The sequence below is a fragment of the Coptis chinensis genome, chromosome 2, assembly GCF_015680905.1.
Source record: "Coptis chinensis isolate HL-2020 chromosome 2, ASM1568090v1, whole genome shotgun sequence".
NCBI lineage: Eukaryota > Viridiplantae > Streptophyta > Magnoliopsida > Ranunculales > Ranunculaceae > Coptis > Coptis chinensis.
This window is the reverse complement of record NC_141457.1, coordinates 44,234,706-44,246,269: the sequence shown is the minus strand read 5'-3', so window position 1 is coordinate 44,246,269 and position 11,564 is coordinate 44,234,706.

The following is an 11,564-nucleotide window of genomic DNA, read 5'->3' as shown; positions in this document are numbered from 1 at the left end:
AGAGGTGTTGGATCAGACAAAAATCATCTCTTTGAGTTTGCAAAATCCAAAGTAGGTGAAGTTGAGGCTTTGTGACTTGGTTTGGTGTGATGTACCTACCACATTATGTCCCAACCAGTGGAGCACAACACGTTGATTCTGTTTCAAAGAGCGTTGAAGAACCATGTGATGTGTATGTTCGACGTCGCCATGAGATACGGTAGCTCGCAGTAAAGTTTTTGCGGAATCGAATGATGACTCTTGAACAAGGGGACTCCCCGGTTTTTATTGGGATTTGAAGTATGTCGAAGATCATTTCCTTATTCAATTCCAATCGTTTGTCCATATGCATTGAAGTATAATTTTCCATCTTCATAACCGCTAAATTGGTAGAACATCAAAACCAATTCGGGAATAACTAGTGCTGAATGATATAGAAAAGGCGTCCATCCTCGACGTATGATTTCAGTGTCAAAATAAGGAGAAAACCGGCCTTCTTCGAAAGTTTTTAGGTAGTCTTTCTCTGCCGTTATTTTTCTTGGTTGAGCCATTGCTGAGGGAAGGATAGTGAAAATTGTATGAATAAGAATGGCTTAAAAAGAAGAGATTTATAGGCAATCTATGAGGCTATACCAATCCGAGTCCAAGTGTATTTAATAACCCATGTGATTATGAACAAAGATCATAGGGGATCCACAGTAAGTCTTTTGTCATGTCGATATCCAAATACAATTAATGAGATGGGTTAATGTTTAGAAAATACTGGAGGAAAGTTTCACGGGGGTAGTTAGACTTACACGTAATTTCAGAAATGATGATCATAACTCAAGAATAGAATATGGATAGAATAATCGAAATGCATGTGTGACAAGTGTTATATGTGTACCTTGTAAATAAGGCGATTTTCTCCAACACTATGTGTATCCATTAATTATTTGGTGAGATCCGGATGGCCTTTCTTTGTTATGGTTTGTTTATTTATTTACTTATTATTATTATTTTTATTATTTTTATTATTATTTTATATATATATATATATATATTTTTTATTTTATATTTTATTTTTTTTATTTTTTTATTTAATTTTTATTGTTATATATATATATATATATATATATATATATATATATATATTTATTAGAGAGGAAAAGACAACTAATATACACAACTAATTAATCTGAACTTCTTTATTTAATCGTATCTGCATAAAATGTGTGAGAATTATTTAACACACCATACTAATATACAAAATGAAAAACAGAAAAAGGGGCGGTTACATAGATCTAGATGTTCCGATCAAGTTATGCATGAGTGACAAGAGAATAATGATAAACAACATTATCACGATTAATGTGATAGCCCATTCTCGTTGCTCCTTTTCCCATCGCTCTAGTTTATTCATTATTGTCAAGAAATTGAAAATTTGTGAAGAAGAAGTTGTGAAGATTGAGAGAAGGGAATGAGTGAAAGAGGAAAGGAGAGTAGTATTTATAACTTGGTTTCGATCCGTTGGGCATGTGACCGTTTGGATCGATCCGTTTGGTTCGACCGTTGGGCTTTGAGAGTAGGCCCAATGAATCAAGGAGCAAACTCATATTTTTGAAAGTACTATATTAAGCATAACATAAATAATTTCTCATTTAAACCGGTTCGGAGATACAAAATTATGAGAAATCAACCGATATATAATAATTTAGCACTAAAAATAAAAATCACGATGCATTAGGGAAATAAATGACATAGTCATTTCTAAACCAAAGAAAATAAACAGCTCTCGGGAATCCTCCCGGGTTAGCGAAGATGAACCCGGGTTTACGCCTTCGCCACCCTTTAACTTCACCGAAATGATCAGGAATGTGGCCTCTGGTAAAAGAATCGATCTTGAATTGCTGCCGATTAGCCATCATCATTCTCTGGAATTGGCCTTGGCGATTTCTCATTTCTTCTTTGGAATTCATTACGGGAAGTAATCATCTCTTCCTATAAGAAACATCCTCGCGATACTAGAATTCATGTTCCTCGAAGGCATCTATAGGGAGTATTGATTCGCCATTTAGGTATCTTCATTAAAACAACCGGGTGGTGAAGGCGAGGAGGAGGTATGCGTTATCATGCTCAATGTCATCTCTAGCTCTCTTGGTCCCCGATGGTCTAAAACACAAGTCTCAAAAATTCCAAAATTCTCGAAGACTTTGTTTCAATGAAAGTAGCAGATTTGGAACCCTAAGTTAAGCATAAGAAAGTAACAAGTCTGACAAGCAAGGGGAGACCTATTTGACGCTTAAGTAAGAATATGGCCGTGAAGTGGACCATACAGAAAGTGTGCTTCCTCTCTGTAGGATCCACAGCGAGTGCAAGAAAGTCTTGTTCACGCGTCGGGCGTCTTTGAAGTTCCAATGGCGTTGTCGCCAACCATTGAGTGGCGGCTAATTGGTTACGTCGCCCGAATCTTTGGTATCACGCATTCGAGCCAGTGTTGTACTCCCCTCGAAAGCGTGTCAAACATCAAATCCCTCGTGGTCGGATACTCGACAATAACCGTGGTCGGGCTATCGAGTTAATCGGAATCTGCAGCGGTATTCAAATCAACTCCATCGTGGAGTTCACGTTCCATCCCATCCGCCGTAATCCAAAATTCGTCACCCGAAACCTCCATTATTATAAAAATTTCAACACCAATTCTTCGAATATTGAGCTGATTCGATGCAATAGATATTCTCACTCTACTTTCAATTTCCTCATCAAAAATGGGTGAAACATCCCTAATTATAGAGATTTGTGAAATTTCTCGACCGTAATTAGTCTTACGTCTTTGCCATAAGCATATAATTTAGATTTTGATGGTGCAAATAGCAAGAGGAGGTGGAGGAGGTGGTGCTGGAGGAAGGGGTTGAGGTTGGTGGAGTTTGGCCAGCGTCTTGTGGTCGAATTCTCTATTTGGTATGCAGCTATCTTGAAGTGGATGGTGGGGGACCAAGATCCGTTTTGTGGAAGAAGAAGTGGGGGTGGACGCGCGTGGGTGCCCGCTTTGGGCTAATACCGGATCTTGGTTTTTGGGTCGGGTCAAAATTTTGGCCCAAGTACAAATGAATTACAGAAATTCCCTCTTATGTCCCGAAAAGTTCGAAATTTCAAGCGTGGAAATTCAATTGCTTTTCAACTCGAATTTAATTTGGATGAGATATCGAACGATCGATTATTAAAATGCCATCCACTAGAATATGAAAAATCACATTCAAACATCAATTTTTTTTTTTAACAATCTTTGGTTTTATTTATTTATCCTTTATATACAAATGTACAAGTCGAAGAACGTCAACAACACCGAAATCCAAATAAAACAACACATCACAAAACAAACAACTCGGGCAACTTTCATGTCGGCTCAGGTGAACCTAATCCACCCGGTATGGCTTATCCTTTATGTTTTGGGGCTGGGGTTTAGGACGGTACCATCCTTGACCAATGTGCAATGGTCTAATAATAATATTACCCTTTAGTACATATGGTATAGCCTCAAACCGCCAAAACAATGATCACATAAAAACCGGGGTGGTTGGCCGGGGGAAACCATTGCCCGCATTTAACTATGAAATGTCCGATGGTGCATATCACGACTTCTCTTTGGGCACCATCTTTGGTGCTAATAAAACAAAACGCGTGTATATACATGTTGGAGTCTTTTAACGCCGATCCTCAAGAGGCGAATGTGAGTCTTTAACGCCGATCCTCAAGATTTAATGTGAGTCTTTTAACGCCGATCCTCAAGACGAATCCCAACCCGTGGGGGAGCAACGGGACAAACGACGAAGTTTATCCCGCTTGAGTGGTGTCGACAATAATATACCTTATACCGGCTCATCTCGATAAAAGATCAAGACTGACAGAAAGGAGTTTGACCAGTTCATACACCACCCCATCCTTTTTAACAAATCGCTTTAACAAAAGTACTACCACCATTACCAATTCGATGGGTAAGATTTGGACCAAATGATGAGTTGGAGTTCGCGAGGAAGAGAATAGAAAAGGGAGGAGAAAGAAGGAGTTGAAATTTTGGTACCCATTGTTTTCCGAGGCACCGCGTTTGCTCGATTATCGAGAGAAGACATTTATACTCGGTTACAGTAGAGTTTTTCGTGGACTAAGGTTCCGCGCTTTGCAACCACAATACTCTTGGGAATTTTAAAAGAAAATAGAAGAGGGCCCGGTTAATTTAATGGCATACTTTTCCTGTTTAAATACATGGAAAGAAGTACACCAAATCTATTAGTATGTGTAGACTTGGATCATTGAGAAGAGTCTCTTCGACATCCGAGAGCGCAACTCATGATAATGTTTAAAGGCGCTGGCCATTTACTTAGAATTCGCTACCATCATTTTCGTTTTTCAGAAATAGCCCCAAGGCGGGTGATAGCAGAGACGATGAAAGGACCGGACCATCGAAGTTTTAATTTTCCGAAAAATGTGTAATCTTAAGTTGTACATCAAAACTTTTGACCGACTTTTGAACTCTTTTCGCAATATGTGCTTGTCATGCACTCTTTTCATGTTGGCTTTATAGGATTCGAGAGATCATAGGCATCAATCCAATTTCCTCAAGCTCATTTAACTACCAATTTTCTTTTCGCTGCCATGTTAGTGTTATAATTGGGGCTTTGATGGCCCATAGAGCACGGTGCTCAAGTTCAACCGCAGATGACAAGGTTTTCCAAAAACGAGGCGATACGGAGGCATCCCTATAGGTGTCTTAAAAGTCGCTCAGTATGCCCACAAGGCATCGATAATCGTAGGAATTCTTTCCTAGATGGATTGATGCTTTTTTCCAAAATGGATTTTATTTCTCGATTAGAGACTTCTACTTGACCAATCGGTTTGAGGATGATACTGAGTTGCCACTTTGTCGCGTGACTCCATATTTCTTTACTAATGATTCAAAATTTTATTACGTAAATGTTTTTCCCCGGCACTAATTATAGCTTTTGGAACACCAAATCGAGAGAAAATATTTTCTTTTACAAACAAAACGATCGTTTTTATGATCGTTAGCCGCGACATGCCAATGCCTCAATCCATTTTGACACATAGTCAACTTTACTACAAGTATGTATAGGAAGCCATAAGAATTTGAAATGGACCCATGAAGTCGATGCCCCATACATCAAAGATTTCCACAATTAGAATTGGATTTAAGGGCATCATATTACGTTGAGTAATCATTCTAATTGCTGGCAGCGATTGCATGCTTTGCAATGCTCATGTGCATCTCTAAACAAAGTTGTTGGCCAATAAAACCACATTGTAGAACCTTTAATGTAGTTTTCTTACCACTAAAATGACCACCACAAGATTGTTCATGGCGTAAAGGATAACATTATCGTTGTGTTCCGTCCGAATGCAACGGGCGGATTAGTTAGTCCGAACAATACTTGAAAGAGGTAGGATCATCCCGTAAATAGAATTTCACAGTGGATAAAAACTTTTCCGGTCATTACGACCAAGATAAAGGAACTTCCTCGGTAACTAAAGTAATTTACTATGTCACCGCACTCAAGGGGACGAAAAATAGAGTACAAGTGTTCATCCGAAAGGAATCACAGATAGGTTCGATCGATCAACATCACCGACAAGTCTTGATAAAATGGTCCGCAGAACCACATTTTCGCTTACCTTTTTATCTCTAATTTCGAGTAAACTCTTGCAAAAGGAGAATCCATCGGATCAACCTTTGTTTTGCATCTTTTTTCGCTAATAGATAACGGCGTCGCGATGGTCGGTGTAGACAATAGTTGGAGAACCCACTAGGTAAAGGACAAACTTATCTAACGATATACAATGGCGAAACTCTTTCTCGGTGGTATAGTTTCGTTGAGCTTCATTAAAGGTTTTACTGCATAGTAAATGACAACCGGGGTTTATCTTCTGGCGTTGCCCCCAAGACAGCTCCAATAGCATAGTTAAAGCTCGGCCACACATTAATTCAAAAGGTTTAGACCAATCAGGTGGTTGAATTATGGGAGCCGTAGTTAATCGGGGTTTTTAATACCTCAAAGGCTTGTTTGCAACTGAAACTGAAATCAAAAGCGCATCTTTAAAGCAAGAGATCGGGTTAAAGGTCTAGCAACCTTTGAGAAATCTTGAATAAATCTCCTATAAAACCTCATGGTCCTAAGAATGCCGCTGAATGTCTCGAACTGTTTTTGGTATAGGAAGTGAAGCAATTTTTCTATCTTAGCTTTGTCGACTTCGATTCCGGCCTTTGAAACGATATGTCCTAAAAACTATTCCTTTAGTAACCATGAAATGACATTTTTCCCAATTAAGAACAAGGTTTTTCTCTTCACAACGGTAAATACTTTTCAAGATTTGATAAACAGCTTCTCGAAGAATCTCCATAAATTGAGAAGTCGCCCATGAATACCTTCCATAAACCGCTCAACCATATCACTGAAAAATATGAAGCATGCACCGTTGAAAATACGAGGTGCATTGTAAAGTGCCAAAAGCGCATTGATCTATATGCAAATGTACCAAATGGACAGGTGAACGCTTGGTCTTTTCTTGATCGGTGGTCTATGACTATCCGAAAATAACCTAATAACCATCAAGAAAGCGAATAATAGTACGACCGCTAAACGCTCGAGCATCCGATCGATGAACGGAAGAAGTGGAAAGATCTTTACGAGTGACGGCGATTAAGCCTGCGATAGTCAATGCATATTCGCCATTTTACCGATAATGAAAGTGGAAATGCATTCATCTTTATCATTTCGCATAACCGTAATGCCGATTTCTTTGGAACTACGGTATGGTGACTCACCCAAACACTATCGAGATAGGGTAAATAATACCCGTGATCTAGTAATTTTAACACTTCCTCTACATCTTTCATCTTCATGGGATTAAAGGACCTGCGTTCACGCTGACGCCTTTGCATTTTCTGTGTAAGCTATGGGTGCAAACATTAGGTTCAACGCCTTTAATGCCATCGAGGGACCATCCAATAGCAGAACGATGTTGTTGAATGACATTAATTAAACGAGCTTTTGATCGCCGCCAATCGTGAAGAAATAATAACCGGTGACGACCATCAAGCATCAAGCTGACGTGATTTTTTAATCTCTAAGGAAGCGGTTTTAATTCGTGGGTGGGCGATGTGGTATTAAAGATTCTCGAGGAAGGCCATCATCTATGTAGTAAACAGATTGATGATCATCCGCTACTTTATCACCGCTTCGGTAGGGTCAAATAATAATCGGACTCTAATAACTCATTTACTTTCTTGTGTATAAATCATCGCCCCTCAAACTCAGAGTCGCTAAAGGAAAGAAAATTACACTTCATCTTCGTGAAAAGAGTTTGTAAAATACTTCATGGAATGTCATTAACCCTTTAACTCTACCCATTAATGTCAGTTCGAAGTTGTTTTAATCAACTCAACATATCTACCTCGACCGAAAGATTCGCGATACGGTCCAAAATGTTAAATAAAGCATAACCCCGAAGCTGGTAATGTGAATCTGTATAGCGGCCTCATTGGCGGTAGAAAAATGCCAATCTCCCATAATGTTTAGGAGTACACAAATAACATGGTGCAGTCCCATGTTCATGGTCATGCTTGCTAATGGAATGGTGATGTTGCGCCATGGCGCATGGCCATCTCCTCGTTTGATCTCAAGACCATCACCGCCAAGAGTCGCCAAACGCGCTTGCCACCGAAAGGCGGTAAGAATTATGAAAGATGTCTTGCCAAGATGCAAAGGGTTCGATATGGAAGGTCCAAAAGTTAGAGCAAGTTGTTGTTGAGAGAAAAGATACGAGGTGTGTCACCAACTTCGGATAATGAATCCGTCTAAGTAAAAAACCATGCGATGGTTGAATCTTCAGTGTGTCATCCATATTAGCATAAAAGTATGCGAAGCCAAACTAGGAGAATAAGTTTGGTCGGGTTGAAAAATTAGGAAGACCACCCAATGTTTGTGATGTAATCATGGAAGAGATGGCCATAGGCATTGGAATCCATCATATTTGAAAGGATTGCTCAGGGAATGATTTTGGGAGGGACCATGGATGATGAAGATGCCGTGGTTTGATGAAGATGCCATAGTGGATGAAGTAATAAACTAGGTAATGCGAATCGGATGGAAAAAATGAGTATGTAAGAAAATAGACCCTCCAGGTAGCACATGTTAAAATTATATTAGTCCAATGGAAATGATGACAATCCTACTAAGCATTTCATACAAAATAAAACAAAAGATAAGATAAAATACATAGTCATACGGAAAACGCGTAATAACATATATGATTATATACTTATTGACTTAGTAATATCATGGATTCGATATTGATCTAGGAGATGCATATTTTGCACAATTTGTTTAGGTCATCTATTTGTTTGCCGAAATTTGATCTGAATGTCCCCTTGGGCTGAGAGAATGCAGTTTGATTTTCCATTAGGAGAGCATGATTTTGCAAGAATTGAGAATGATTTTCCAAGATCTCCTCTCATTGACATCATGCGTTGTTGACGATCTTGGAAATCTGAAGAGTTGTGATGATGATATTCGACGGCGAGTGTAGTTCCCTCAAACCGATGAAGAAGTTTAATGCCTTCCATGGGATTAATAATATTCAAAGATGGCATTTTCATCAAATAAACCGCCGTAATTTGAGCTTGAGGTGTTCTTTCATCTATCGAGCATCGGGTCCAAAACCAACGGAGTGTAGTCTGTTTGAAGTACCTTTATATATGCTCTTTGAAGGGTGTCTCTCGGAGATATTATTGGATAACCCCAACGCATCATAATCTAGCGTAACCAAAGTGGGTAGAACTGCTGACCTTCTAGTTTTCTTGGTGATTACGTTCGAGGTGTTGGATCGGACAAAAATCATCTCTTTGAGTTTGCAAAATCAAAGTAGGTGAAGTTGAGGCTTTGTGACTTCAGTTTGGTGTGATGTACCTACCACATTATGTCCCAACCCGATTGAGCACAACACGTTGATTCTGTTTCAAAGAGCGTTGAAGAACCATGTGATGTGTATGTTCGGACGTCGCCATGAGATATCGGTAGCTCATGATAAAGTTTTTCGCGAATCGAATGATGACTCTTGAACAAAGGGACTCCCCGGTTTTATTGGGATTTGAAGTATGTCGAAGATCATTTCCTTATTCAATTCAATCGTTGTCCATATGCATTGAAGTATAATTTTCCATCTTCATAACCGCTAAATTGGTAGAACATCAAAACCAATTCTCGGGAATAACTAGCTCTTGAATGATATAGAAAAGGCGCCCATCCCTCGTATATGATTTCAGTGTCAAAATAAGGAGAAAACCGCCTTCTCGAAAGTTTTTTAGGTAGTCTTTTCTGCCGTTATTTTCTTGGTTGAGCCATTCTTTGAGGAAGGATAGTGAAAATTGTATGAATAAGAATGGCTTAAAAAGAAGAGATTTATAGGCAATCTATGAGGCTATACCAATCCGAGTCCAAGTGTATTTAATAACCCATGTGATTATGAACAAAGATCATAGGGGATCCACGGTAAGTCTTTGTCGTGTCGGATATCCAAATACAATTAATGAGATGGGTTAATGTTTAGAAAATCACGGAGGAAAGTTTCAGCGGGGTAGTTAGACTTACACGTAATTTGAAATGATGATCATAACTTCAAGTAATAGAATATGGATAGAATAATCGAAATGCATGTGACAAGTGTTATGTGTACCTTGTAGCGTCTTGCGATTTTCTCTGAACACTATGTGTATCCATTAATTATTTGGTGAGATCTGGATGGCCTTTCTTTGTTATGGTTTGTTTATTTATTTACTTATTATTATTATTTTTTATTATTTTTATTATTATTTTATATATATATATATATATATTTTTTATTTTATATTTTATTTTTTTTATTTTTTATTTAATTTTTATTGTTTATATATATATATATATATATATATATATATATATATATTTATTAGAGAGGAAAAGACAACTAATATACACAACTAATTAATACTGGAACTTCTCCATTTAATCGAACCTGCGTACAAATGTGTGAGAATTATTTAACACACCATACTAATATACAAAATGAAAAACAAAAAAGGGACGGTTACATAGATCTAGATGTTCGGATCAAGTTATGCATGAGTGACAAGAGAATAATGATAAACACTGTTATCACGATTAATGTGATAGCCCATTCTCGTTGCTCCTTTTCCCATCGCTCTAGTTTATTCATTATTGTCAAGAAATTGAAAATTTGTGAAGAAGAAGTTGTGAAGATTGAGAGAAGGGAATGAGTGAAAGAGGAAAAGGAGAGTAGTATTTATAACTTGGTTTTCGACCGTTGGGCATGTGACCGTTTGGATCGATCCGTTGGGTTGACCGTTGGGCTTTGAGAGTAGGCCCAATGAATCAAGGAGCAAACTCATATTTTTGAAAGTACTATATTAGCGATAACATAAATAATTTCTCATTTAAACTGTTCGGAGATACAAAATTATGAGAAATCAACCGATATATAATAATTTAGCACTAAAAATAAAAATGCGATGCATTAGGGAAATAAATGACATAGTCATTTCTAAACCAAAGAAAAATAAACTCTTGGGAATCCTAGGGTTAGCGAGAAGATGAACGGGTTTCGTCTTGACCCCTAATTTAACTTCATTTGAAATGATCAGGGCAGGAATGTGGCCCTCATATCAGCAAACCCGATCTTGGAATTGTTGCCGATTAGCCATCATCATTCTCTGGAATTGGCCTTGGCGATTTCTCATTTCTTTTTGGAATTCATTCCGGGAAGTAATCATCTCTTCTGGCGAAGAAACATCCCCCGCGATACTAGAATTCATGTTCCTCAAGAGGCATCTATAGGAGTATTGATTAGCGCATGGTATCTTCATTAAAAACAGTCGGTGGTGGTGAAGGCGGAGGAGGAGGTAATGCGTTATCATGCTCAATGTCATCTCTAGCTCTTGGGTCCTTAATGGTCTAAAACACAAGTCTCAAAAATTCCAAAATTCTCGAAAGACTTTGTTTCAATGAAAGTAGTGATTTGGAACCCTAAGTTAAGCATAAGCTGAAAGTAACAAGTACAGCAGAAGAGGAGCTGACCTATTTGACGCGGGTCGTAGAATATGGCCCGTGAAGTGGACCATACGAAAAGTGTGCTTCCTCTCTGTAGGATCCACGCAGGTGCAAGAAAGTCTTGTTCACGTCGGGCGTCTTTGAAGTTCAATGGCGTTGTCGCCAACCATCGAAAGTGGACGGCTAATTGGTTACGTCCCGAAATAATGCTGGTATACGCTGATTCGAGCGATGTTGTACTCCCCCGAGAAGCGTGTCAAACATCAAATCCCTCGTGGTCGGATACTCGACAATAACGTGGTCGGCTATCGAGTTAATCGAATCGCGTGTATTGAAATCAACTCCATCGCGGAGTTCACGTTCCATCCCATCCGCCGTAATCAAAATTCGTCACCCCGAAACCTCCATTATTATAAAATTTCAACACCAATTCTTCGGAATATTGAGCTGATTCGATGCAATAGATATTCTCACTCTCTACTTTCAATT